The sequence below is a fragment of the Monodon monoceros genome, unplaced genomic scaffold, assembly GCF_005190385.1.
Source record: "Monodon monoceros isolate NGI ecotype Baffin Bay Population unplaced genomic scaffold, NGI_Narwhal_1 Super_Scaffold_22, whole genome shotgun sequence".
NCBI lineage: Eukaryota > Metazoa > Chordata > Mammalia > Artiodactyla > Monodontidae > Monodon > Monodon monoceros.
Genome location: NW_021703779.1, coordinates 3901728 through 3926297, shown reverse-complemented (window position 1 = coordinate 3926297; position 24570 = coordinate 3901728). Strand labels below are relative to the sequence as shown.

General features: G+C 49.3%; 1 protein-coding gene across 2 annotated transcripts in view; it reads left to right on the top strand.

Moving 5' to 3' along the window:
* Positions 1 to 24570, top strand: part of TBL1X (transducin beta like 1 X-linked) — a 224844-nt gene that overhangs the window by 81781 nt on the left and 118493 nt on the right. For both annotated transcript variants that reach the window (XM_029240081.1, XM_029240082.1), the window contains exon 2: positions 3671 to 3746. The gene's annotated coding sequence lies outside the window, so the exon portion shown is untranslated. The remainder of the gene's footprint in view (positions 1 to 3670; positions 3747 to 24570) is intronic.

Here is a 24570-nt window from a genome sequence, read left to right as displayed (position 1 = left end):
GGAGTCAGGAGGAAACCGCGGCTCCTCTGTCATGCACCGTGGCTTCGGAAAACATACTTTAGATTTTTCACATTATTTTCAGGATGATACAACTGAATTTCTCCAGAGTGGAAATGTTAATCATTATGGCAACTTTGGGGGAAAAAATGCGCGCTTTGGATATATTTCTCTGCTCAGTTGGCTGCAGGACGAGATACATTCCTCCTATCTCCCCCCTCCCCTCCCTTCTTCCCTCCCCCACCAATTCTTTTGCAAGTTCTTGGTTCAGTTCCTTGCAAGGTGTTTTCCCTTAGAATTTACAAAGGAAGTCAACAGGAAAATGGTTCCTCAGATTTTTTTTTTTTTTTTGATGTGGATGAAACCTCATAAATAATTTAATACCCTCATTTCACAGCTGAGGAATCTCTGGTTCAGAGAGAGTTTCTTATAATTAATTAGGAGCAAAGTGAGGCCTGTAACTCTGCTCCTCTTTTTTTTTTTTTTTTTTTAAACGTTTTCAGTTAAACAAATAAAATGCATGTGCACAGTAATGCTGTGGAAGGAAGACAGAGCAGGGCAGTGAAATGGATCCGGCCTCTGGCATGTTTTGTCAGCACTTCCATACAGTTCAGGGTTCTGAGCGTGATCTGCCAGGAACGTGTGCCCTTCCTTGTCAGCTTAGATAAAATGAAACAAAAGAAAAGAAGCCGGAAGCTCATGAGGGGCTCCTTAATTCCAATTCCTGATGGTCCAGACAGAGCCCCTGCGGGGGGGTGGGGGGTCTAGGATGATGCAGAAGCAAGTCAGAAAGGGAGGGCTCTGGTCCTCCAGTCTCCCCGCTCTTGTTGGGGCAGTCCTGGAGCCAGCATGCACAACCACTGCAGCTGTCCTTACACCGGTGGCCCAAAGAGTGACGTTGGTCCGTAGTGCTCGGGCGGCTCCTTCCTCCCTCTGCTGGATTGAGGCAGCCGCATTCTCTCCACGGACCGGCCCTCCGGTACTCTTGTTTGCTGTCAGCATCCTCATTCCTAAGTACCACGATAGCAAGAGCATTCCCCGGCCGGTATGTTGGGAAACCTCCGTACGTTCCTCTTGCTCCCGTTCGTTGCCTCCAGTACCACTCAAGCAGTAGCCCCTTTCTCTTCTACGTTGCCTGACTTCTTGCGCCAACAAGTGCCACCTCCTCCGTGAAGCCTGTCTAGATTTCTTCCATGTGGAGAAGATGGCGTGCCTGAGTCCTGGTCATCCTGTCAGCCGCAGTCGTCCTTGTACTTCATCTCAGTAGCAGTTATTTGCTAGTCTTTGCCTGATTTTTGAGAGACGGCTGTCACTAGAAGCCAAGGACACCACACTATTTTGGATTTCCTCCTACTTTGCTGTACTCTCCTCTGTCTCATTGGCCTGGTCCTTCTCAGGGTTCAGTGGTCAGTATATATAATATATATATAATCGACTATGTTATATATATATATAGTCGATTATATAATATATAGTCGATTATATCACATATATAATCGACTATATATATTACATATATGGTCGACTATATATATAACATATATAGTCAATTATATGTATTATATATATAGTCGATTATATATATATAATCTATTCTTTTTCAGATTCTTTTCCATTATAGGTTATTACAAGATATTGAATATAGTTCCCTGTGCTCTACAGTAGGTCCTTGTTCTTTATTTCATATATGGTAGTGTGTATCTGTTAATCCCAAACTCCTAATTTATCCCTCCCCCCTTCTCCCTTGGGTAACTTAAGTTTATTTTCTATGTCTGCGAGTCTGTCTCTGTTTTGTAAATAAGTTCATTTATATCATTTATTTTTTATTTATTTGTTTTTATTTACTTATTTTTGCTGTGCTGCACGGCTTGTGGGATCTTAGTTCTCTGACCAGGGATTGAACCCAGGCCCTCGGCAGTGAAAGCTCTGAGTCCTAACCACTGGACTGCCAGGGAATTCCCTGTATCAGTTTTTTAGATGCCACATGTAAGTGATAGCGTATGATACGTGTCTTCCTCAGTCTGACTTACTTCACTCAGCATGATCGTCTTGAGACCAGTGGTTCTCACAGGGGCGAGTATGCCCTCCAGGGGACATGGGCAGTGTGGGTCAGTTTTGGTTGTCACCTCTTGGGAGGATGGGGCATTCCTATCGGTGTCTAGTGGGAAGAGCCTGGGCTGCTGTCCAGTATCCTGCAGCGTAGAGGCTGGCCCCACCGCAGACGCAACGGTCTGATCTAAGTGCCAGCAATGCCGAGGATGAGAAATCCTGCATCCAGGGCTTCTCCCATCCGTGCTCCCATCCAGGCCCATGGCTTCAGAGGTCGTGGTTACTGCCGGACTTAACTCTGTGACTGTGACCTCTCCCACTTGCTGAGACCTGTGTGTTTAACCACCTAGTTAACAGCCTGCTTGGAGAGCCAATGGGCAGTTTCAAAGTTCACACCTTAAAAGACTCTTGATTTCTCTTCCGCTCAGCCTTCGTGCCTCCTGGGCAATGGCCCCACCTTCCAGGTTTTGCTCAAGCTCTGAACCTAGAAGTCGTCCTTGCTTCTTCCGTCCCCTCCCCAGCACACCTCCGCCCTACCGGTGCGTCCTCCGGGTCACACCTCCAGACACCTCAGACGCCGTGCGTCCCTCTCCATCTCGTCTCTCATCCTCCCCACCTGCGCTGTGTGAGCCACTGTGTTCCTCTGCTGAGCAAGAGCTTCTCTGGGTTTTGTTCTAAGAACGATGGGAGCCCCTGAAGGGTTTTTAAGTAGAAAGATGGTCACGTTTTCTTTTCTCATTCAGTCTGGCACTGGGTGAAGAGAGGTCAAGAAGAAAGGATCAGACTCCTTTCCAAGGGCTGCGGAGTCCTCCGTGACCCAGGACCTGCTGTCACTCACTTCTGCTGCCCAGTGCACTGGGCCTCCTCCCTGGCTCCCAGTCGCCAAGGTCGATCTCACCACAGGACCTTTGCACTTGCTGGCCACTCTCACTCCCATTCAAGGGCTCCCTCCTCATAGAGCTCCATCCCAGCCCCCGGTGTAAACTCAGCTCCTTGTCTGCTGGTCACTTGTCTGCCGCTACCAGTTTCAGCGTCATCACTTCTCTGCTGTTAAACGGTCTCGTTGTGAGTTTTCTGACGAGTTTACTGTCACTGATCTCCCCTCACTGAGATTCCCCCTATCCTCCCTTTTCACTGTCCGGCCGGGTAAGTGTCACATGACGGCAGACCTCAGGTGTCCCGGAAACCGGGGCAGCCCTGAGCTGCGTTTCCGCTTTCCACAGGACTGGGCGTGTCGTTCTCAGTAAGCATGTGCTGAGTTGCGTTGAATCTAGAAATACCTGTGTTGTCACTTAACGTGTTTGGGGATGCTAGAGAAAAATGAGAGAGGGGGTAGATGTTTCAGTTACTGGAACTCCCTGCTGATGTGATCACAGTCGGTTCTCAGATAGTGAGACTTCTGAACAGATTTGTGTGTGTGGACAGTCACATCGTGTGCTTTACATAGAGACGTAAGCCTGCAGTTCACCTACGGTGGTTGTCTACCATCTGACGCTGTTATTATTTCAGCTTCTTAAGACCTCCTATTTCAGAAGTCTGCCTGCTTCGGGAACGGTCGAGAATGTATTCGAGATGTCTTCGTTGATATGTTTTGCCTGACTTTGGGTATTTTTTTCATTGACAGGTAACTGAAGACAGAAAACAGGCCTAAAAAAATAAACCCTCGAAGGAAGAAGGGATTTGCCTACGTTTGGCTCTGAGTAAGTGGAATTGTAACATGGATTCTTTCTTATTCCATAATGAATATCCTGTCAACCGCTCCACGTTTTCTGGGCTTAAAAATTAACTGTTACTGTACGGCTGTACGTACCGGAAACAGGGATTTCCCAGGATTTCTTGTAATAGGAGATTTGGTAACCAAAAAATGCTTTCTATCTGCGTCGGCACTTCACAGCAAGCCTCCTGTATTTTATTTAGCTCCTGGAAGTCAGAAATTTTAGGAGAGAGAAAGGGAGATGGTTGTTAAAGCGCGTGTGCTTTCGAGGGAAGCATCGTCGCTGCTGTGTTTTCCCATGTGCATTTCAGGTACGTATTTTTCCAAAGATGGCTGATTTACAATAAACAGAGTTTTTTGACTCTTTCGCCTTTTACAGGCTCCCTTTGTCTTGCGTGTGCCTCTCAGAGTGTGTTTGGAAAATGACAGGCATCCAGACAGGCATCTACTGCTTGTGGACCAACCAGAATTTTCCATAAAAACCTCGTTTGGCACCATTGTGAGGCAACGTGGCCTGTGCTGTAGGCCCCTGGGGAGGCGTTTTCCTGCTGTCTGAGCCGCACGTGGACTGTTGTGAGGGGTAGAGAGAGCCCAGACTCACCGAGAACAGGGCCGTCTGGGTTCTGGGGTTGCCATCTTGGCTGCTGTATTTCACCCAGTTTACAGCGAGGCCCGATTCTCACCCACGTCAAGAGCATCCTTTTCAGACCACCTTTTATGAAAGTCTCCTATTTCTGGGATGACCATCCTTTGAATCTGTTGCTTCTGGAGCACTGTGGAGTATACCAGGATGTGTGAGATGTGTCTTGTGTTTTGGGGTAAGGGATTACAGGTGCTGGAAAGCTGTGGTGGGCATGGGGTGTGCCATGGGTGGTGCAGACATCTCCTGCTCTGGGAATTCCTAGGAAGGGTCTATTAGCCTGTGCTAGAGCAGCTGAGGAAGGCTGGACCTTTCTCTTCAAAGGGACACTTGGATTGGGTTCGGTGCTGCGTGGGATTTCAATACATACTGAGGAAATGCGTTCTAGACAGGGACTCTGTGGGCAAGGGTGAGGACTCAGGAATAAGAAAGCTTTTTCTTTTTTTAGGGAAAAGTGGATAAGCCAGCCTGGTGGAATGCAGGGGACTGGGGGAGGGGCAGAAAAGGTATAAGAAAGAGGCAAGGACTCTGAACTTGACCCTGTCTGCACAGTGCCTAAAGGAGACTGATTCGGATTCTCTTAGCATTAGAGCTGCCATGTTTGTGCACCAAAGGTGACCTTTAGAACCAGCCCCCCCGGGTGAAGAAGGATGAGTGTATCGTGGCAAAATACTTCTGTAACACCTTACTGTGTGCCAGACATTGCCATAGTTTGGTTAACAACTTTATTGAGTCATAATTCACACAGCTGACAATTCACCCATCTGGAGTGCACATACCAATTCAGTGGTTTTCAGTGTATTCACAGAGTTGTGTAACCGTCACAGTTGATTTTAAAACATTTCATCCCTCCCCAAAGAATCTCATACATGTTAGGAGTCACTCCCCATTCCCACCTCCCCCAGCCCCTGATCACCACCGGTCTACGGTCAGTGTCTGGGGATCTGCTCATTCTGGACGTTTCATGTAAATGAAGTAAATCACGTAACATGTGTGCTTTGTGACTGGTTTCTCTTTTACGTAGCATAATGTTTTCAAGTTTCTTTGTAGCATTCCTTTGCCGAGTAACATTCCATTGTATGAATACACCGCATTTTGTTTATCTGTTCATCAATCACACACTGTTATTTTTGAAGGCTTCTATTTTGAAGTAATGTTAGACTCAAAAAGAGGCTGCAGAAATAGTACAGTGAAGTCTAGAGCACCTTCCTCCACCTTCCCCGGCTGACAACATCTTACGTGAAGGTACTGCTTACCAAGAGTAGGAAATTTGACATCGGCACTGTTGGCACAAATGCAGACCTTATCTGGATTTTAGCAGTTCTTATGTGCGTGCACGCGTGTGTGCGTGCATGTGGACAGTGTATGAAATATGATCACGTGTAGATTCGAGCAACCCCCATTGTAATCTGATGCAGAACTCTTCCATCAGCACGGGGAAAGCTCCGTATGCCCCGTCTGTATGGTCACCCTCTCCAGCTCCTGGCGGCAACTGGCTTCTCCGCCTCTGTAATTTCATCCTTTCAAGAATGTTCCAGAAATGGACTCATGCAACGTGTGGCCTTTTGAGACTGCCTTTAGTGACTTAGCCTCCAGCACTTCAGATCCATCCCAGATGTTGTGTATTACTACCAGCGCCTGCCTAGTATTGCACAGTCTGGATACACCAGTGTGTATTTATCCACTCATTCGTTGAAGGGCGTTTGGGATCTCCCTAGTCTGAGGCTACGACAAACAGAGCTGCTGTGAACACGCAGGCACAGGTTTCGGTGTGAGCCAGATGCTGTTTTCAGGTCCCATTTATTCCTCATGCTGTCCGGCGAGGTCGGTGCCGTTGTTGCCTCTATTGTCCAGAGAAGGATGCTATGGCACAGAGCAGCCCTGGGTCTCCCCAGGTCATGTGGGCAGTGCTGGAGCTGCTGAGTTCAGAAGATGCAGCGATGGCATTGGGCTTCGCCACCTTCAGGACGCTGCTCAGGAGAGGGTCCTGGCCCGGCTAATGCGGAGAGCAAGCCACCCCGCGTCCCCCACCAAAGAGAAGAGCGCCAGCGTCAGGGCTGGGATCTCAGCCGCCGCTGGGGATGAATTCCTTTCGTGGACTGAAAGAGACCCACCTCGGAGGGAGCTAAGCCCACTGTCCTGCTGAGCTGCATCCCCCTTTGGAGACCTTCTGTGTGCGGTCGGGGTGGAGGGTCAGGCACCTGGGAACCTGGGGAAGCCCTGCAGGCGTTGTCAGCTCTTGGGGTGATGGAAGGCAAAGCCACCGTCCACGGGGCACGCACCCATGTTCGTGCTGCCGAGAGCCACCTGGCTGCGCTCCCAGAGCCGCTGCCTGTGCGCGTCTGCGGGAGCTGCCTTCGGAGGGGCTGCTTGCTGCCACCTGGATCAGTCATCCAGGCAGCGAGAGGCTGAGTAGTGTCCTCTGTTCTGCCCTTTGTCACTGTCGTTGTAGTGCAAGGACAGAGGGAGGAGAGGAGGAGAGCCCTACTGCTTCCGTCACCCGCGCCTCTGGCCCTTCTGGGAAGCTGCTTCGATCCTCTGAGCCTCGGTCTTCCTTTCTGTACAACGAGGAGGTTAATCCCTGCTTTGTAGTGTTTCGGTACAACGTGTGCAACATTGTCTTGAGCACGTGGAGTCAGTGCACATTCCTGTTCTTCCTCCTGCCCTTTCCCCACTTCCCCTGCCGTATTCACAGTCTGGAAGTGATGGAGAACCCCGGTGTACACAGTGTTTGCTTTGTGGCTGCGTTCTGTGTGTGCGTGTGTGTGTGCGTGTGTGCCCGTGCGCGCACATGCGTGTCGCTCATTCTAAGCACCTGCCTTCTGCTTTCTCATTTTTCTCTGCTGTTCTTTTTTTTTTTCTTTTTTTTGGTAGGGGGTTCCTAGTAACTGGAATGGGTGGCCAGTTCTCACCAATTCCTTTCTATTCATAAAATCCAAGAAGGGCTCGAATGAGCCCAGTAGCTGTCATTAAAAGGAGCCCTGACTCTGAGAGAAGTGATTCCCTGGAGCCCGGAGAGTTTCCTGTTAGAATTAATTAGAACTGGACACAGTAACAAGGACAAAACAGTGTCTTTTGTGGATCTCATCTGGGTGGACCGTTGTGTTAAACACCAAACCGGTTGCAGGGGTTTTCATACTAAGTTGGTGCAGGTGGCAGCCCGGGGAGGGGTGGGGTTTGTTCAGCAGGCCTGGGGTGCCATGGGCTAGAGTGGGGTGTTGCTCATTTGTCTTATCGAAAGCCACAAAGCGTCCCGGGTGGCCTCGGAACCATAGCCCGTTGATTTAAAGACGTGCATTCCGTGTGGTAGAACGGTTGCATTTTCTGTGGTCTCCAGCTGATGAAAAGTGCTCGATGAGGTGCTGTTTGATGGCGTGATTCAGCCCTTCCTTCCTCCCTTCCGATCCTCGGTTCAGATTTAGTCAGTGTACTTTTCTTTCAAACAACGTTTGTCTTCTTGAATGCCCGGAACACACAGGTAGAGCCCCACAGACACTCCCTCCCTCCAGGTTATCAGGAAAACTGCTTTCCCCGGAGAAGCTACTCCTTTCCTCTCGAACCCACACAGGCTGGGCGAGGGCTGTCGCGAGCAGCCATGTCCCAGCTGAGGGATTGAAAGTCTGGTGAGCTTCTGCACGATGGAATCTGATGCAAATAGACATTACGTTCTGATTAATTAAATTCAAGAATAAGCTCTTGAAATTGGCTGTTGGTTCTGGTTGTAAACTGGCCCGAAAATGATGGGACGTTTCTGACATCTGTTGCTACTTCTGGCTCTTGTACCAAATCAAAGTATGTTGTTTTTCTTAGTGTTTCCTTTTGGTTTTCCTTGTAAACATGGGTGGTTCCCAGAGATCTCTTTCTTGGTTTAGGACAGTGGCTCTCAAGTGGGGGCAGTTTTTTACCCCCAGGGGACACTTGGCAAAGTCAAGAGACATATTTGATGGTCACATTTGATTGATTTGTTTGGGGGTGTGTGTGATACTGGTGTCAAGGGATGCTGCCAAACATCCCACAATGGACAGGACAGTCTCCCACACCCCGTCACACACCAAAGGATTATCTGGCCCCAGATGTCAGTAGTATGAGCTTGGCTGCTTTGGGAGTTGGCCCAAAACTTGGCACGTATTGAATATCGCCCTCTGTCGTCTTTCACAGTAGTTTAGTGGCTGTCGGCATTTACTCTGAAGCACCATGGTCAGGAGCTTTTGATCCTCGTATGATGTCACGAATACGCAGTATGACTATACTTTTAGAAAAGAATATGCTTGGATTTCTGTTCCTAAATTCTGTTTTCCTTTGCAGGAGGAAATACATTTTTGAAAATGTGATGGTATGTGTAAATTCATAGGCATCAATTCACTTCAACTTCATTTAATTTATAGTTAGAATGTTTGAATGTTAGAAAGTTTGCATCATTTTTTTTTTATGGTCAGTAATAATTCTAGATCTTATTACTTAGAATAATTGAGGGGGATTTCTTGGTGGTCCAGTGCTTAGGACACGGCGCTTTCACTGCCCAGGGCCCAGGTTCGATCCCCGGTTGGGGAACAAAGATCCCACAAGGCATGCTGCACGGCCATCAGAAAAAAAAATTGTGGGATCCTCCAAGTTCCTACTTATTGATTGATTGATTGATTGGCTGTACCACGAGGCATGCGAGATCTTAGTTCCCCGACCAGGGATCCAACCTGCGCTCCCTGCAGTGGAAGCTTGGAGTCTTAACCTCTGGACCACCAGGGAAGTCCCCAAGTTCCTACTTTTATAAGATTCCTCTGTGCACAATTAGCAAATTTTTAAGGGAACCCCCGACATGAAAATAGTCCTCCACAAGACTGTAACTGAAAGTTCATGCCTTTACCTAATAGCTATTTAAGTCCCATTGACAAGGGATTATTTTTTATAGTGATAATATGCGTAACATACAATTTCCCATCCTAACCATTTTTCCCCATAGGTGACAGTTTTATTTCCCATCTTAACCATTTTTAAACGCACAGTTCGGTGTCGCTAAGTATGTTCGCACTGTTGTGCAACCACCCACGTGCAGAGCTTTTTTCATCTTCCCAAACTAACACCCTACACTCATTAAACAACTCTCTATTCCCCTCTCCCAGCCCGTGGCACCCACTGTTCTTCTTTATGTCTCTGAACTTGACTGTTCTAAGGACCTCACATAAGTGGAATCATATAAGATTTGTCCTTTCGTACCTGGTTAATTTCACCCAGTGAAATGTCCTCACAGTTCAGCGATGGTGTAGCATGTGTCAGAACCGTTTCCCGTTTTGTGTCTGAATAATGTTCCATTGTGTGTGTGTGCACCATAGTTTGTTTATCCCTTCCCCCATCGATGGATAGTTCAATGGTTTACAAAGAACTATTTTAAAGTCGGGTCCCTTTATGTCTGACTTGTGACCACTGTTTAGACATAGAAAGTGTTCCAGGCGGTGTGTGGGGAAATGATGAGGTACTCACACGGAACACTCCAGAATCTTCCTTGTACTCTTCCTCAAGTGCCCTTAACACATTTCTCTGCTGATTGATGTAGGAACTGCCTTCTTAGGAGAGCTTATATGTTCATCCCACCTGCCTCCTTCCCTTCCAAAGGAGAGAGCAATAGAAGAAGTATTTTGATGGGTAGCAGAAGTGTTCAGAATGGCACCCTGTGCCAGCCCACGTCCCACCGTGCTCTCTTTTTTTTTTTTTTTTTTTGTGGTACGCGGGCCTCTCACTGTTGCAGCCTCTCCCGTTGCGGAGCGTAGGCTCCGGACGTGCAGGCTTAGCGGCCATGGCTCACGGGCCCAGCCGCTCCACGGCATGTGGGATCTTCCCAGACCGGGGCACGAACCCGCATCCCCTGCATCGGCAGGTGGACTCTCAACCACTGTGCCACCAGGGAAGCCCTAAGTTTTTTTTTTAATGTATTTATTTAATTTATTTATTTTTGGCTGCATTGGGTCTTCGTTGCTGCACACAGGCTTTCTCTAGTTGTGGAGAGCAGGGGCAACTCTTTGTTGCAGTGCACGGGTTTCTCATTGTGGTGGCTTCTCTTGTTGCGGAGCACGGGCTCCACGCATGCAGGCTTCACTAGTTGTGGCTCTTGGGCTCAGTAGTTGTGGCTCATGGGCTCTAGAGTGCAGGCTCAGTAGCTGTGGCTCAGGGGCTCTAGAGCGCAGGCTCCGTAGTTGTGGCGCAGGGGCTTAGTTGCTCCGCCTGTGGGATGCATGTGGGACCAGGGTTTGAACCCGTGTCCCCTGCCTTGGCAGGTGGATTCTTAACCACTGCGCCACCAGGGAAGACCTCCATCCACTTTGAAGACATTTTTCTGTGTGACCACATAGTGTTTGGTTTACAAAACATGTTCCTCTAAAACACCAAGTGTAAGCTGCCAATGTGTTTTCAACTGAGTCCTGTCACAGTGTTTACTGACATAGAATATTGTCACTTTGCGTTCTGTAGCTGTTTGTCTTTGTCAGCGGATGTAGGTAGAATATTAATCTTGTATGAAATTCAGATAAGTAGGGAGCAGGTGGATTTATGGCTCTCAAAACCTGTAAAGTCTGCAGCTGTGGTGAGTTCTTGAACTGTGAATAAAGAAATTCTGGACTGTGGCTAGCAAGGGCTGGCGTGACCTGATTTGCCACAAAATACATCATCCTGTCAGGGATCTGTTTCTTGCGATGTGTCTTCTCTGGTTTGCTCCTGATGCTGTGATGCTGCAGCCGTGGGCTCCCTTTGAGAGAAGAGTGAGATGCCTCCTTCGTGTAGTAGCCCGGGCATGGGCAGAGCTGCTCTGCACCCCCGGGAGGCTTCGGGGTCCCAGCGGCTAAAGCAAGTTCTCGCGTCCATTTAGTCTCTGGAGGTTGAGGAGTGTCCGCACCACAGGCTCTGTGTCATCCAGATAGGGTGCACGCGAGGCTCGGCGAGCGGGCGCCCCTCCCGGTGTCACAGGACTCCATCGACAGGACTGCAGCGCCTGCAGGACGAACGGAGTGGGGTGTACCGGGCCGTGCAGGGATTTTGGGAATGGCAGCTGAATTACTGCATTTTGGAATCGCTTTTGGAATCCCAGAGTCATGGCTGGGACAGACTTCCTGCCCTGTGTGTCCACTGTCCCCCAGCAAGAAAGATTGTTCCTTGGAGAAAGCGCAGAAACGATTGTGAAAATGTTCCCTTCTGTTGATACTGCAGAAGTGATTATCAAAAGTGAGTGCCCCTGCCACACACACACACACACACACACACACACACACACACACACACACACACACACACACACACACACACACACACACACACACACTTCCCTAGAGTGGAAACATCCTCTGCTTGCTGACTGCCTCCACTGTCTCAGAGCAGGAATGAGTTGTGTTAGTGCATTTGTGATTCATCGCCCAGGCTGGATGGCTTGCAGGCACTTCAGCCAAAGCCACGTTTTCCAGCAGCTTTATTGAGGTATAATTCATGTCCATCAAATTCACCCCCTTAAAGTGTATGATTTGATCGTGTTTAGGGTATTCACAGAGCTGTGCAGCCGTCACCACAATCTAATTTTAGAGTATTTTCAGTACCCCCAAAAGAAACCCCATACCCCTTAGCAGTCACTCCCCATTTCTTCCTCGCTCTCCCCAGCCCCTGGCAACTGCAGATCTGCTTTCTGTCCCCGTGGATTTGCCTATTCTGGACTTTTCGTATAAATGGAATCATATGATACATGGCCTTTTGTGACTTGTTGCTTTCACTTTGCATAATGTGTTCAAGATTTCTTGCGTGCTGCAGCATGCGTCAGGGCTTCGTTCCTTTTTACGGCCAAACAATACGATTTCACTGTGGGGCTAGACGCTGTCTTGTCCATCCATCCATCAGTTGATGGACATGGGTTGTTTCCACAGTTTGACCACGGGAACCATGCTACTGTGAACATTCCAGTGCAGGGTTTTGTATGGTTGTGTGCAAAAGTAAGATCAAAATGACCCAGTGAACCATTCGCTCTCAAAATATTGGATTGGCCAGAAAGATGTTAGATGTTCCATAAGAGGTTACGGAAAAACCCTGAGCAAACCTTTTGGCCAACCCGATAATAAAGGGAGGTTTGTAAGATGAAAATGTACAGTTTTCCAAGTTAAGGATTTTTAAGGTAAGTATCCTTGTAAATGTGTGTTTGTCTTTTAGCACCTGCCCCATCCCCCAAAGTATAGCACAACAGGGCTCTTTGAAGTTTAGAAGGCGTTGTGTCCTTCCCTGGGTTGGGGTAAACCGGGGCCCATGATGAGCGCGTCGCATCCAGGAGTCACTCGGACGCCGTGTGCTGGGTAAACCGGGGCCCACGGTGAGCGCGCCGTACCCAGGAGTCACTCGGACACCGTGTGCTGGGTAAACCGGGGCCCACGATGAGCGCGCTGTACCCGGGAATCACTCGGACGCCGTGTGCTGCACATTTGGGCAGATACCAGGCCTGCTGAAGGCGGTGCAGTATTGAAACAGGTCTGTAGATGGACCTGGACGACTCCAGCAGCACAAAACTGGGAGCAGGCTCCTCAGGAAAGGTTGGGTAACATGATGAGATGCTGCAGTTCGTCTAAGTGGGTCCACATAGCTTGTTTGGATGAGGTAGGTTCAACCACTTTCCTTTAACCCAGACTATATTTTTAGGCCAATCTAAATAGTTTCCAGGTGCATACATTCTTCACTTATTGCATGTAAAGTTGGAATAAATGCCTTCTCTCTCGACTTCCTGTTTTTAAAAATACAGTTCTTAAAATTACCAGCTTGTCCAAGGGTCCAGTAGTCATTTTGTAGAAATTCCCATTCTTTAAATCTTTAAGCACCACCACATTTTTTAAAATGTCATTCTTATTTTTCCAAGCCTAGATCGTCCATCGTGCCTGGTGGTAATTTGCCTCCCGGTCATTCTCTTCCTGAGGTCTTCGAGAAGCATGAGCCGTGTTAGAACTGTAACGAACGCCGTCGGATGGCCTAGGGCAGCCGCCCCCAATAGAACTTCCGATGAAGATGGGGTCGTTCCACACCCGTGCCATCCGGTGGAGCGGCCACTGGCCCCGTGTGGGTCTTGAGCATTTGAAATGTGGCCAGTGTCCTGAGAAACTGGATTTTAGATTTATTTCATTTTAATTCATTTAAGATTAAAGAGCCACATGTGGCCAGGGGTTACCCTTCGTGGACAGAACAGGTAGATCGGGAGCCTTATTTGAAGGCTGAGTTCACTGAGGCCCACAGTGGTGGCAGGAGACAAGATCCGTCTTTAGAAGAGCCAGACTGACCTGGACCTTTATCTGGGGCGGGGGGGGGGGATACCTGACCCCTTGAGAACAGTGGTTCTCTAAGGAGGTGACTTTGCGTTTGCTGCCCCTCCCCCTCCCCAGATATCTGGCAGTGTCGGGAGGCACTTTGGGGTTGTCACAGCTGCGGGCAGGGGAGTTCCTGGCGTCTAGTGGGTGGAGGCCAGGGATGCTGCTCTGCACCCTGTGGGGCACAGGACGGCCCCCCACACAGAATGATTTGGTCCCAGATGTTACCAGTGCCTTGGGGGTGAAGCCCTGCTGCAGATTCACGAGGCTGGCCAGGTCCTTCCACGTGGTGCGGACGGCTGCGGCCCCATCTTGTAAACGGCGAGGTGGAGCTTGCTCACGGGGACTAAGCTGGGCAGGTGTGCAGCCCGGTGAGACCAAGGCGGGAGGGATGAGTGGGGCGTGCGCCTCCCGTGTGCTGGCCCGCTAAGTGTATGGCTAGGAAGCTGGCGTTTGTCAGGGGTCAGTGTGCAAGTGTCCTTTTAAGTGGCAGAAGCCACAAAGTCCTCCCTGCTGTGCGCTGCATTCTCTCAAGTTGAATTACGGGAACCCTGCCCCTCCCTGGTCACCAGCGTGACAGGAGACGGCCACAGGGCCTGGATGTGTCCTCGTCACTTCGGGTTTGGTGACTTACCCCTCCAAGATACTCAGAAAGCATTTGGGAAGGTCCTTTTTTGCCAACCAGTCTTGGCAATATCGAGCCTGTATCCGCTGGGTAACCGCAGAGGAGCATCCACCTCTCGTTAAGGGCCGTGAGGGAATTCTTAACAATGTTTCCTGGGGGGCTTCCCTGGTGGTGCAGTGGTTGGGAGTCCGCCTGCCGATGCAGGGCACACGGGTCCGTGCCCCGGTCCGGGAGGATCCCACATGCCGCGGAGCGGCTGGGCCCGTGAGCCATGGCCGCTGAGCCTGCGCGTCCGGAGCCTGTGCTCCGCAACGGGAGAGGCCACAGCGGTGAGAGGCCCACGTACCGCCAAAAAAAAAAAAAAAATGTTTCCTGGGTATAGTAAACGGCCCCGGCACGCACCCCAGCTGGAGGCAGTCCCCCCACCTCCCAGCACCCCCAGCCCTCCCCCCCAAAGCAAACTGCTGTCGTGGGAGCTGGCCCTGGTCCCAAGAAGGACGGGGCGTCGTGAGTGACGCGTACACGTTTGAGGGTCTAGGCTGAGCCCTGCATCACGCCGAGCTGGAGGAAGCGGAAAGGAGCCCTGGGCGATGCAGGGCCGAAAAGGGCTCTGTCGGCGGTGCGGAGTGGAACGAGATGCTGCAGTCAGACAAGCGACGTCCTGTGCTCGAGCACAAACGGGTCGCCGCGGCAGGATGCAGGGGCAGCCTTGGCAGCGAGGCCGTTCCTGGCATCGTGGAACTGAATTGGCCGTTTCTTTTAAGGATACTGCAAAGTGTTGCGATCTCTGTCATCCTAAGGAAGCTCGGACGGCTTGCCAAACAGATAACGTAATAAGAGAAAGAAAGGAAGCCATGATGCTTCTATTCTGTGGAAGTCATTTTTATCCTGTTTGCAGAAACCATAGATTTAAGCGGGACAGATCTGTCAGCAATTTAATAAGACAGTTATCCTAGAAGTTAAGTTGAAATCATTCACAAAAATAAGCTCTCTGGCAAACTTGAAACCCCAGGGGGATTTTGGATTCTATTTAATGTAAAATTCCTTAAAGCAAAGACTAGCAGGCATTTCGTTACAGTTCCAGGCAGTTTATTTATTTATTTATTTTCCCCTAAGTATTTGTGAATGTATGAATTACTCTGTGTGCCAAGCATGGAAAATAAAACCACAGAGAGGGGGAGGGCGGTGTCAGATAAATTCCTTTTCAGCAGAGAATTGAGGCGTCTTGTTATAACAGAATCCATCTCTGCAGCAACGTGATGCAAGAAGCTGTAAGAGCTGAACTTTGCGGACTGTATCTCCACGGTCGATGCATTGGGAAGCCCGCCCAGGCATTCGTCGCAAGCTCCAGTCTTAAATTTGGTGTGAAAGGGGCTTTAGGACACCTGCCTGTGGAGTAGCGAAGGCACAGCTTCTAGGATTCTGATTTTACGTCTTCTAGGGACTGGGCCTTGACGTATCTTGCGTCGATGCTTACCGACAGAACTGGAAATCGGAACCAGAATAATTAGAATGACTTTTCAGATCCCGTATGTGAGCCGAGAAGGGACTCGAAAGCACGCCCTGTTTATTCTTGCAAGGCTGAGGGAGGAAAGGACGGGGCCGTGAGTCGCTAAGAGCTGGTTGTCATTTTCCTTTACACAGCTTGGGATGCCTCTGCATTTGGGGGTTCCGGATCCGGCGGGTTAGGATCCCCGTGCGGCCAGGAAGAGAAGTGAGTGCATGGGACTGCTAGCTGGTTTACACTCTGACCTCCTCTCAACAGGTCAGCCTTTTAGTCCCTGCCCCCCGCTCCCCCCTCCAGAAGACAGCAGAGGAGGGAGCCCACAGCCATTTCACATGCTGGACGTGAGCACTGTTCTGCAACTGGGAGTGACAGAAGGTCAAGGAAGGGAACGGGAAGATGGAGATGACAGAGGGAATCTTTTAAGTGGGTTCATGAAAGTAAAGGGAGCCACACTGGTACCAGTGTTTTTTTTGTTTTTGTTTTCTGGCTGTGCCGTCTGGCATGCAGGATCTCAATTCCCTGACCAGGGATTGAAGCCATCCCCCTGCAGTCGAAGCACGGAGTCCTAACCCGTGGATCGCCAGGGAATTCCCTGGTACCAGCTCTGCTATTAGTTAAAATCATATTGATTTAACCCCTGTCATTATTAGTAGTGCTACAGTTCTTGTTGCTCTTGGAGAAATTATTGCACATCCATCTTGAGTCCCTAGAAATGACAGCCCTGCTGAGTGAAAATGGTAAAGACCCCTTTCGTGTGAGGCCTGACATTACACAGAAACAGTTTTTTTTCATCTTCCCAAAGGCCATCTGAGTGAGTTGGTTAAACTCTTGTGCTTGCACATCTGCAGGTTCTTTTCTCGTGCTCTCTGTGTTATGATTGGTTCTACCATTTCTCGTCCACCAGGATGCATCAAAAGGAGTCAGAGTTCACACTTTGCTCCAGAACGTTCCAAGGATTAGGCTCCAGTGAGGAGCCTTCAAAGGCTCTAGTTCTCACTGAGGGGGGATTTTACCCCCCGGGCGACTCTTGGCAACGTCTGAAGATGTTTTTGGTTGTCCCAGGTAGGGAGGTCCTCCTCTCATCTCTTGGGTGGAGACCAGGGATGCTGCGCATCACCCTGCAGTGTACAGGACGGTCTCAAGAACGGTGTCATCCATCCCCAAACGTCACTAGTGCCGAGGCTGAGAAGCCCTGTCCTAGGGTACTTTCCACTTGCTCGGTGCTGCAGGAAGGGCTCTCTATCTAAGGATTGTCTCCTTGGAGAGGGTCACGTCCCTGTACACTGGCCCACTGTGCATGTCCCCAAATTCTGAAAGGAAGCTGGAAATGTGAGGGTCAAGTCAAAGGAAACCTCCTGCCTGTTGAGCAAAGCAGGGACCCTTGTGAGCTGGTGGAGGTCTGCTGCCTGGCCCAGCCCAGCTAAGGCCTGACTGTGTTGCCTTTTTAATTTTTATTTATTTTTGGCTGCGTTGGGTCTTTGTCGCTGTGCGTGGGTTTTCTCTAGCTGCGGCGAGCGGAGGGCCACTCTTGGTTGCCATGCGCGGGCTTCTCATTGCGGTGGCTTCTCTTGTTGTGGAGCACAGGCTGTAGGCGCACGGGCTTCAGTAGTTGTGGTGCATAGGCTCGGTAGTTGCGGCTCACAGGCTTCAGTAGTTGCGGCACACGGGCTTCAGTAGTTGCGGCACATGGGTTCAGTAGTTGTGGCTCATGGGCTTCAGTAGTTGTGGCACACGGGCTTAGTTGCTCCGCGGCCTGCGGGATCTTCCCGGACCAGGGCTCGAACCCATGTCCCCTGCATTGGCAGGCGGATTCTTAACCACTGCGCCACCAGGGAGGTCCCCCTGACTGTGTTTCTCATCGCATTTTTCATGTAGGTTTCGCCAAGGTTTCTCCTGAAGGATGCTGACTCAGGGCTGCCCCTCCGGGTTCATTTCTTTCCAGAGCAGTTAGGGTGAAGCGTGAGCTCAGTGTTCCCCGAGGGGAGTTATGAGAATCAGGCCCGCGTTTGCTAATTGAAGGTATAGGGAAGCTTCAGCATCGTTACCAGAATGCTGCTCACCATTTCCCAAGGGTTGTTAGGGTTGGAGACCGGGTAGCAGATGCCTGTGGCTTCTACTGCACAAATGAGATGTGTTGTGAAGGCCCCCGGCCAGTACACTCACAGCCTTAATTATTGCTTCAGAACAGCAAGTGAATGTTGAAGCAGTGTTTTCGTACTCACTTGAAGTGCGATCTCTCATATGACGGTCATATTGTTGGACCTGCCCGCGTTGCAACCATTAGGTCTATAAGCTGAACACTTCTTTGTTGATGCTCCCCAGGGGAACCTAATCCCCACAGGGGTAGCCTTAGGAAAGGGTCAGGCGTTCAACGTGTTGATTCCATTTCTTAGTTCTGTTTGTGCGCTACGGCCTTAGTGCCTAGAAAAAAGAATTCCTTATTTTTATCCAGTGCACCTAAGTCCGTGATGCTTGTGATACTGTTTATCTGATCAAGCATATAGGGAGATGAGGTTTATGAATTTCAGCTTTATTTCAAGAAACTCAGTTGGAAGATTACTGGCCATTCATCACTGTGTGATGGCTGCTTTAATCATTGGGGTTCCCGTGGTTTTCTGCTGTTTCTGTTTCAAAGAGGGTAGTGAGTAAAATTGGATGTTAAAGTTGATTGCATTGGTTAAAGATTGGGACAGCGTTGCATATATAGTTTAGAAGCTAGTCGGCTAACGTCTGACATATACACTCTTAGCTTGTTAACATGGAAATTGTCAAACATACAAAAGTATATAGAATATTTTGGTATATTCCCCCTCACCCTGCTACACCCACTGTCAGGATTTCATGAGCTGCTGTCACCTGTCCCCTCACTGTTTTTTTTTCTTTCTATTAGAATAATTTAAAGCAAATCTCAGGCATCTTGTTATTGAGTATTTTCGGATGTATCTCTAATATAGAAGTATTTTTAAAAATGTATTTACCAAATACCATCATTATCCTGTATGACTTTCCTCTGGCTACTGTAAACAAATTACTACAAACCAGGGGGTCTTGAAACAGCAGAAGTGGATTTTCTCACAGATCAGGAGATCAGAAGTTCAAAATGAAAGTATTGGAAAGGTCGGTTCCTTTTGGAAGCTCTGAGGGAGAATCTACTCCATGCCTCTCTCCTGGCTTCTGGTGGCCCCGGGCGTTCCTTGGCTTGTGGCCGCATCACTCCAGTCTCTGCCGTCATCTTCACACAGCCTCCTTCAGGTGTCTATGTCTCCAGATCTCTCCTTTCGCTTCTGAAGACGCCAGTCATTGCATTTAAGGCCCACCCTAGTCCAGTATGACCTCATCTGAATTTGATTCTGTCTGCAAAAGACCTGATTTCTGTATAAGGTCACATTCACGAGTACTGGGAGTTACAACTTCAACATAAGTTTTTCAGGGGACACCATTCACCCCACCCAGTAGCTGTGAGCTTAAGTCTGAGCCAAACATGCTGACTTGATTAACTCACCAGCTACCAGAAATCTTTGCTGGAGCGTGTCCATTATACAGATGGTTGCCTTTAATTGAGAGGTGGTTTTACCTGTCATCCCATCCCCAGGAGGGAAGTGAGTGTTCTTGCTCAGGGTCACACTTCTGGCGAGCTGTGGGGCTGGGGAAGAACCCTGTCTGGCTCCAAATCCAAGGAAACCGGCTACTGTTTATAATGCAGGTTCATGAGTTGTGTTTGCTTGAAGCCTTAGAATGTAAAGTGTGTATTGGATGATCTCCGTGTGTCTGTAGGGCTGTACATCCAGTCCTTCTTAATTATTTAAGCAAGCTGTTGGTGCTCTGAAAGTACACTGTTTCTTCACCAGAGTTTCACATGTATTTTAAAACGACATAACTGTGTCTTTAGTGCATTTCTTTAAGTATGCTAAACTTGGCCATGCTTCTCGTTTGTACACCACCCACCATGCCCGCCTGAAGGGGTCTTTCCGTTGGGTTGGCCCCCGTCGGGATTGCAGACCGAGGCTTGCAGGTGAATTAATCACGCTCTTAGGGCTCAGTGATGGGTCTAGAGTGTTAGTTTGCTTGTCATTTCAGGTCATGCAGATGTTTTCTACAATAGTGCATCATAACTCATTTTTTAAAACGAATAGACTTTTTTTTTTAAAACAATGTATGGGGTACAGAAATCATTTTTTTTTTTTTTTTTTTGTGGGTCCGGGGGCCCTCCCCTTTTTTGCCCCTCCCGTGGGGGAGCACAGGCTCCGGACGCGCAGGCTCAGCGGCCATGGCTCACGGGCCCAGCCGCTCCGCGGCACATGGGATCTTCCTGGACCGGGGCACGAACCCGTGTCCCCTGCATCGGCAGGCGGACTCTCAACTGCTGCGCCACCAGGGAAGCCCCATTCTTCTTTTTAATGAAAGTGTTTATTGGCAATAAACTTAGCCTCAACTTACTTGTATTTACAGTGTCATTTTGAAATGGATACTCTAAGAGAACTTTTGTTTATACTCAGGATAATAATTACACAAAATTAAGTGATGATTCCAAACGTCCTTCGGGTAGATTCCTGGCAAGATGCCTCATGGACCGAGGCTTCCTCTTAGGATGTGTTTTTGGGGTTGACTTTCTTGCTGTTCTCAGCTGCCTGGATTCCTGCTCACACACAGATAATCCCTCGACATTTTAAGCATTGTACTTATTCTTGCTTAACTCTTCATCAATGGTTGAACTCGAGAGTTCTTTTTAAAAATTGCATTTTTAAAAATTTCCTCTTGGGAGTTTTCCTTTTGAAAAGGATACAAATGGTGCTAACCATTTAAAGTATACATTGTTAGCCATATGTTAATTTTTATATCCCTAATGTCTAAGAATCATGACGTAATACTAGTATGGGCTCAGAGTATGTCCCCTAAGATATTTACCAGTTACCAAGGAGAGGATGGATAACCTCACCAGGAATAAGGCATAGTGACATCGTGTGATGCCCTGAGGACACAGCATCACTTCTGTGGTATCCCTGCCTGGAATGCATAACCTGCATCTAATCGAGAGAAGTGGACAAACCCAAAAGGGGGTGGGGTGGGGGGCGGCATTCTACGAAATAACTTCTCGCGCTCGTCCAAAGAGTCTGGCTTTGAATGGCAAGGAAAGAAAGGGCGACTGAGCTTCCCTGGTGGCGCAGTGGTTGAGAGTCTGCCTGCCGATGCAGGGGACGCGGGTTTGTGACCCGGTCCGAGAAGATCCCACGTGTCGCGGAGCGGCTGGGCCGGTGAGCCATGGCCGCTGAGCCTGCGCGTCCGGAGCCTGTGCTCCGCAACGGGAGAGGCCACAACAGTGAGATGCCCGCGTACCACACACACACACACACACACACACACACACAAAAAGGGCGACTGTCACAGGTCAACGGGTTGTGGGGTCCTGGATGGAAATCGGAGACAGAAGAGGACCTGTGAGTTCGCTTAAAGTCTGTAGTTCAGTTAGGTGTGCTGTGCCCGTGTTGATTTCTTTGCTTTGACCATTGCTGTGTTTATCTAGGATGTTAACACAACAGGAAGCTAGGTGAAGGCTTCGTGGGGACTCTCTACTATTTCTGCAACTTTCTATAAGTCTAAACTTATTTTAAAATGAAGAGTTTTTTATTTTTTTCCCCAAGGAATTCTTTTACATATGATTTAATATGATTAACTAATGTTTTGGGTGGTGTTGCCATAACTTTTAGCAGTTTTATGTTTCTTTGTAAAGCAAGTGCCAAAATGTATTTTCACGCAAAACTATCAACTGAGACCTTGTTTAGTTTGAACAAAATGTCATGGAGGTAGGGCTGGTTTTACTTAGGAATTCTGAACATTTGCAAGTTTTTTTAAGGAAGTTCATTTTGTAGCGTTCCTCTCCTTGGAAGAAAACCCACCCATGCTCAAAACACAGCATCTTTTAAAGGCATTTGAATTTTTAAAGAATTTTCTCCCCTTACTTTTGCTTTGCTTATATGAGTAGGGCTGTTCAGGGGTATTCTGAATTTCGCTTTTAAATCAGTGCCGCATGTCATTCTGGTTGATCTGTAGTCTTATCCTCAGCCTCACTGGAAGGGGCCCCTCCTTCCCGTTCTTAGCAATGTTAAGAGAAACCAATGAGAAGATGGGGCTGTTTGAGTCTTGATTGGCCCATCCCACAGGGCAAAGGATGCCCCTGGGGGCATCCCTCAGAGACTCAGGGCCTACCCCCAATCCAAGTCATTATGGGGTGTGGGGGGCTTGTGGGGGGAGGAGTGACGGAAAAAGTGGGTCGGGGCCAGGAGGAACCCAGCAGGGAAGACCCGGTACAGATCCCAAAGGTGGAGCTGGTCCAACATTTCTTGGGCTCTGCCATCCCAGCTGGGACTCTTGTTAAGTCCATGTGCCCTTGAGCAAAAGCTCCGAGTTTTAAGCCTAAGTTTTGTGCTCTGTCAAAGAATATCTTTCCCCTCATATGAGGATTAAATGCAGTTGTCCACGGAAAGCACTTAGCACAACGCCTGGCCCTTCAGCAGTCACTAGGCCCATTTGATGTTATCTTTTGTCCTCATTTCATAGCAGAAGAGATCACTGAATTGCACAGCCTCCTGTCTGCCTCTCTTTGCTCAGATGCCATGCTCTGTGTCCCAGTTCACTGCTCTCCCTTGTCCCCGCTGATTTAAGCTGTCTCTTACCAGTTGACATACTTACAGACTAAATCGTTGTTATTCTGAAATGTATGTATTCGTTCAGGGATGACGTAGTGACTCGTGCTTTGTGCCGGTTACTATAATCAAGTGGTGGCAATGGGGTGGGTCGGGGAGTGCAGAGGACCAGCCAGTCGTCAGCCGTCTTACGGAATGCCTGATGGGGTGCAAAGCCCTGCCCCTTCTTCTGGGAAGGGAGGACCCCTGAGCACCCTCCTGTGGGGTGAGGACAGCTGTGTGGGGTGTCCCTGCCCTCCGGAGGTCAGGGAGGTGACATCTGAGCCAGCGCACCGCGGATGCAGAGGTTTTTGGAGTCCAGAGGAAGGCATCCTTGGCTCAAAGGGCAGCATGTACTCCTAGGGCATGTCTGGGAGATGGAGCCTTCGGTGCAGCTGGGACCGGGGAGAACGCCCAGGGGACAGGGGCTGGTCCAGAGCATTGCCTGGGAACCAGCCAGCTCGTTTATTTTTTATTATTTTTGTGGTACGCGGGCCTCTCACTGCCGTGGCCTCTCCCGTTGCGGAGCGCAGGCTCAGCGGCCATGGCTCACGGGCCCAGCCGCTCCGCGGCACGTGGGATCCTCCCGGACCGGGGCACGAACCCGTGTCCCCTGCATCGGCAGGCGGACTCTCAACCACTGCGCCACCAGGGAAGCCCCAGCTCGTTTATTAATGAGTGAAACAAAGCCACTTGGTCACCCGAAGAACAGCTTTGATTTTATTTTGGTAATCTGCATTATTTTGAATAGGAATGTAAAACTAAATTTTCCACGGGCAAACGCGTTTCTTAACCGTTCATTCCCTTAAGCTTCCATGAAATAGTTTCTTATGCGTTGACGCCATTTTTCCTCTTCCTGCTGACGCCTGTTCCTGTGTTCGTTCCGCGTCTGCTTTTTCCTTCGTGATCTTTGCCTTCTTGACGTTCACTGTCACCCCCTGCTCTGCATCCTGGTCCTTCCTTTGCTTCTTCCCAGTGTCCACCCTGTTTACTGCCCGGGGCGCTGACCTTTCTGCCAGGCGCTAACCATGCAGCGTTTTAAAGAAGTGAGATCGTGTCACAGCTCCTGGGGTGTAGCTGTGGCTTCTCGAACCTGGGCCTTCTCACCCACCTTGGTTGTGGAGAGTTAGGGAAACCTTAACCCTTGGGTCGTTATTTGTAGAGCAGGTCAAAGAGCCTCCCTAGTAGTTATGAAAACTTTCATGTCCAGTCACATATTCTTTTCTTCTTTTAAAATTTTATGGCCGCGCCCCGCGGCGTGTGAGATCCCAGTTCCCCAACCAGGGATCGAACCCGGGCCCCTTGCATTGGCAGTGCAGAGTCTTAACCACCGGACCGCCAGGGAAGTCCCTCTTTTTTTGTTTTTATTGTGGAAAATATACATAACAGTATCATTTTAACCATTCATAAACGTACAGTTCAGTGGCATTAAATGCATTCCTAATGTTGTGTGGCCGACCATCTCTACCTGCAGCTTTTTCATCATCCCTCCAGATAACTCTGAACCAGTGAGACAGCACCTCACTCTTCCCTGTCTCTCCCGGCCCGTAGCGCCTTGTAAGCTATGTTCCACTTCCTGTCTCTAAGAATTTGACTCTAGGTGCCGCATATATGTAGAATCATATAATACGTGTCCTCTCGTGTCTGGCTTATTGCCCCAGGCACAGTGTTTCCAAGATCCTTCCATGTTGTAGCCGATGTCAAAGTTCCGTCACTTTTTATGGCTGAGTACTGGTCCACTGTACGGTCGCCGCTCCTTTCAGAAGAGCGATCAGTGTACTGCCCACGTCGCGGTGCCAGAGGCCAGAGTGCTCGTGGGTCTTCCCACGTTACATGTTGTACCATGTGCTTCATGGGAGAGACGTTTCCTCTGAGTTTTCACGTGTGTTGCCTGTTTTCACACCTCGCTTCTGGAGACGTGGGCGTGGGATGTGGTACTTTGTCTCTTTGATACTGTCGTAATGGGATTGCCCCCATCTGACCTATTCAGACCAGACAGAGCCCTTCCTTCCTTCCTTCCTCCCTCCCTCCCTCCCTCCCTCCCTCCTCC